The 4768-nt window shown below is 43.7% G+C and overlaps 1 long non-coding RNA gene across 2 annotated transcripts in view; it reads right to left on the bottom strand.

Moving 5' to 3' along the window:
• The window catches only part of LOC118635900, a 57547-nt gene that overhangs the window by 10991 nt on the left and 41788 nt on the right, over window positions 1–4768 (bottom strand). The gene's annotated exons all lie outside the window — the stretch shown is intronic.

Raw genomic sequence — 4768 nt, 5'->3', positions numbered from 1 at the left:
TTTGTGTTTGTTTTTCTTTCTTGTTTATTTAAATTTTCCCTAAGGAAGAACAAGTTAATTTCACAGTTATCCTAGGGGAAGGGGACCTGCTTGTTGAGAAATAGTACAAAATAAACTTGGATGTGAAGGATGGAGCCTGATTACAGCCTTAAATCTAGGCAGAAGAGTTTAGATGTAATGTGTTAGGAAATAGGAAACCACTGTAGGCTTTTGAGGAAGGGAATTATATGAAAGGAATTTTGAAAGAAAATTAGCCTAGACTGTATGGGCTGACTGATGGCAGTTGAGGAAGCTCTGATAGTAATCTAGGCCTGAGGTGTCTTGAAAGCCTGTACCAAGATAAAACTGGAGAAGGGATGAATACAAAGTTGAGGGGGAAATAATAGGATTTGTGCAATGTAACTTCTTTCTTTGAAGTCTGGAAAAGGTTAATTTTATACATTTTATAACAGCTAATGGGATATGCCTTGATTATGCTAGTCAAGTAGTAGTATTATATTTGACTTCATTCCATAATGAAAACATGAAGCATTGTGAACTGGGAGAAATGGAGCTTGACAACACTGACTAGAAATACTCAAAGCCTTAGCCTTTTCAGTTTCCATAGACAGGATAACAGAACACAAAAGCATTTAGGGAATCTACAGCACAGTAGACTCATCTCATTTCTCTTATCTCTGTTATGAAGAAACTTCTTTCAGACCACCAGAACTTCATCTTTTCCCATCTTATTATCCCCAGTTGAGAGAATTTTCACTGTATAGCAAAGAACATGGTTTTGTGGTGTTTTTTTTGTTTTTTGTTTTTGGTAGTCTACATTATGCAGATTAACAATCTTGAGACTTAAAAGTATCGCATGGGACTAATTTGATCAATGGTTGTATTAGTCTCCTAAAGGAGAGTTTTTAAAGTAGATGTTCTAGATTTTTATCCTATTAACATGTAGGAAAAGAAGAGCAAATGAACTGCGGATCTGTTCTGTGACATAGGAGTAATGATTTGGCATGTTCTCATTATCCTCAATATCTGAGGTGGGATTTGAAGGAGCTACCTGGAAGCATGTTTTTTAGAAGTTGGATAGATAGATATAGATACAGACATTAAATTAGATAAGTGTGAAAAACCCATAAAGTTATATCATTAATCTGTTTGCTCTTGGTTCAACTTTTGCTCAGATTCTAGTTATAACTTAGATGTAGAGGACATAGAATGAAAAGTTAGCAAAATAAGGTTATGATTCAACATAATCCTTATGGTAATGACCAGTCTTCTTTGTCACTGAAGACAGAAATTTTAAGATGGAGCCACTTAGAAACTGAAGAAAACACAAGTCCACAGTGAAGGCATTTACATAGAAATGGAGAGAAGAAATGAAAACCAGAGATGTAGTTCAATTTGAACATTAAATTCTACATGAGTGAAATCATATGGTACTTGTCCGTCTCTGGCTTATTTCACTTAGCATAAGGTTCTCCGGGTCCATCTATGCTGTCACAAAGGGTAAATTTTTCTTCCTTTTGATGGCAGAGTAATATTCCACTGTAAATGTACCCAGCTTTTTTATCCACTCATCTACTGATGGATACTTGGGCTGCTTCCAAATCTTGGCTATTATAAATAATACTGCAATGAACACAGGGGTACATATATTCTTTCAAATTAGTGTTTTGGATTTCTTTGGATAAATTTCTAGAAGTGGAATCACTGGGAGACAGACTCAGAGAGCAAGCAGACAACCCTGGTGGGGATGGGGTGTTGGTGGGTGGAGGGATTCAGCAAAAAAAGAAAAAAAAAAAAGAACTCATGGACATAGACAACAGTGTGATGATTGTGGGGGAGGGGGGAGGTGGAAGAGGGCATGGGGATGATGGAAAAATAAAACAAACAAACAAAAGCAATACAAAACTTATGGACTGGTGCTATAATGAGATTATGCTTTTTATAGGCCATGTTAGCAATGTCTGTAGGATAGGGCAATGATTCGCTAATTTGAGCATGCATCAGAATCACTAAGAGGAGGATTGTTAAAACACACACTGCTGTCCCACCTCCACCCCCTAGAGTAGGTCTGGGGTGGGGCCCATGAATCTGCACTTTTTTTTGTTAATCTTCACCCGAGGATATTTTTCCATCGATTTTTTAGAGAGCATGGAAAGGAGAGAAGGAGGGGGAGAAAGAGAGAGAGAGAGAGAAAGAGAGAGAAAGAGAGAGAAAGAGAAACAGCAATGTGAGAGAGACACATCTATTGGTTGCCTCCCACATGCATCCCCGACCAGGGCCAGGGATTGAACCTGTAACCTAGGTATGTGCCCTTGACTGGGAATCAAACCCGCAACCCTTTGGTCCATAGGCTGATGCTCTAACCACTGAGAAACACCATCCAGGGCTGAATTTTTAACGAGTTCCCAGGTGATGCTGATGCTGATTCTGCTGGTCCAGGGACTACATTTTCAGAACCACTACTCTAGGGAAAAGAAGAGGAAATGTAGATGTGGAAGCAGGAGTGGGAAAACATGTTCACCAGCTTTGCAAGGCTAATTGAAGGCATTATACCAAGTAAGATATAGTTTAGTCCATTGATTCTCAAAGTATAAAATTTTGTGAAGCACTGTTTTAGACAGAAGTAATGACTAGGAAGCTTCTGTTTCATAGCAAATATGTTGCAAATGGAAACCATTCCTAGCATAAAGAGTACGGGTAGCAATTTGTATAAGGACCTAGTTTTTTCTGGTTTTGACCATCTTTATTTGCTAACCCAACAGAATATCATGCAAACTTAGGTTTGCCTAATGAAAACAGTACTACCTTTAGATGAGTATTTACTAAGTGTCAGGTTGTAAATGCTTTATAAGGATTATCTCATTTAATCTTCACAAGAACCCCATGAGGAAGGTACTATCATTATCCCGTTTTTTTAGAAAAAGCAAAGTGGGCCCAGAGAGGATAAGAAACTTGCCCCCAGTTATGCAGTAGTGGTGAAGCTGGGATTTGAATTAAGGTAGTAAACTGCAGAGCTTGTGCACTTAACTTTAATCTTGAAGTTATATGGTCTTCCTGAATTTGAGTCTACTTATGGTAGAGAGTTTGAGGTGCACCCAGTCGTGGTACCTAGCTTTGAGATGACCACTGTGTTGGTTACTATGAAAATAATAAACCAAATGCTGTTAACCTATCTCAACTTCTGTTTTTACTGGGGCTTTGCCACATTGAATAAGAAACTTTATCACAGTAAGTAGTGAAACGCAGAGTCAACAGGAGAAAAAATACCTCCAGCTTGAAGGATTTAAGTTAAACCTAAGCAGTCTTTCAGTATTTAGCTTTCCCTCCCACCCCCCAGAACTGGGCTACTATGAGCAGTTATAGCCTCTATTTCTCTTGGCCCCTTTAAAATAAGAGGGGAGCCCTGGACGGTTTGGCTCAGCGGTTGGAGCGTCAGCCTGCGGACCAGAAAGTCCCAGGTTTGGTTCCCGCCAAGGGCATGTACCAAAATAAATGAATAAAATAAAATAAAAGAAGAGGGGAAAATTGTAACTTTTTAGCTCTCCCACAGCAATGTTCTAGGTGGGAAGGCAGTCTGGGTCTTCTGCAATCTTCATTAACAAGTCTCATTGTGGAAAAAGATGGCAGCGGGCAGGACCAGAGGAAGGGTGAATGTGTGAGAGAGTGTGAGTGGATGCGAAGGTGGACAACCAAACCCGAGCAGAGCAGAGACTCGGAGCAGAAGGTTCCTGGGCTGTGGACAGGAGCAGCCTGCCACCACAGCAAGCAGCGCTTCAGGGCGCTTTTCCCTGCACCGCGGGGAGGTGCCACCATTTTGGAAGGTCCCGGGTCTTCCCTGGGAGGAGGCAGTGGGAGCAGCTAGGGCCCAGCAACCCGAGCCCACCAGCGCACCTGGCACCATCGGACCAGTGGACACTCTGTGTCAACACAGACCAGTGCACAGTAGTGGAGCTGCCAAGGTGCCCATCGCGGAAGCTGCAGACAGCTCGGAGCTCAGCACCATCCCCCATAGTAGCAGCCCCATCAGAGTCCAGATATACCCCCAGCAACAGAGGCTGGGGAGCAGACATCCATCCCCAGGCAACAGAAGCACGGACCAGCAGCTGAGACCCATCCCCAAAAACTACAACAAAAGCTGAGCAGCAGTTGAGCCCCATGGAGCAGCAGCACTCCCCAGCCTCCAGTGGCGGGACCTGGGGCTCCACAGAGGCCTGTGCGGTCTAGTAGCTCACAAGAGCAGTGGGAAGCCAGAGCCCTAGAGAGACTGGTGCAATCCAGCTGCCTGCCTGCGGGACCTGCAGGGTGTGGGGGCACCAGAGAGGCCTGTGCTACCCAGCAGGGACTGGGCTATCTAGTTACCTGTGGGACCTGCAGGGTGCTGCAGCACCAGAAAGGCCTGTGCGACCGAGGAGGAACTGCACAATCTAGTTACCCACGGGGCCTGTGGGGTGCTGAAACAACAGAGAGGCCTGTGCAACCCAGCAGCCCATAACATAGGCATAGAGCCGGCTCCCCAAAGGGACAGTGCGATGCAGTTACCTTCGGGACCTGCAGGGTGCTGGGGCACCAGGAAGGCCTGTGCGACTCAGGGGCACACAAGATAGGCATAGAGGATGTGAAAAATGGAGGCGGAGTGAACAGAAGCTACTCCGATGATCTCCCAGGACCAAACGGGAATTACAATTAAATAAAGACAAATACTAGTGAAAAGGCAACAGAAAAGCAGCAGGACAGAACCATATAATCAGGGACACTGGTAGGATCTGCG

The sequence above is a fragment of the Molossus molossus genome, unplaced genomic scaffold, assembly GCF_014108415.1.
Source record: "Molossus molossus isolate mMolMol1 unplaced genomic scaffold, mMolMol1.p scaffold_m16_p_2, whole genome shotgun sequence".
In the NCBI taxonomy this organism is placed as follows: domain Eukaryota; kingdom Metazoa; phylum Chordata; class Mammalia; order Chiroptera; family Molossidae; genus Molossus; species Molossus molossus.
The sequence above is the reverse complement of the archived record's forward strand: the minus strand, read 5'-3'. Positions and strand labels throughout refer to the sequence as shown.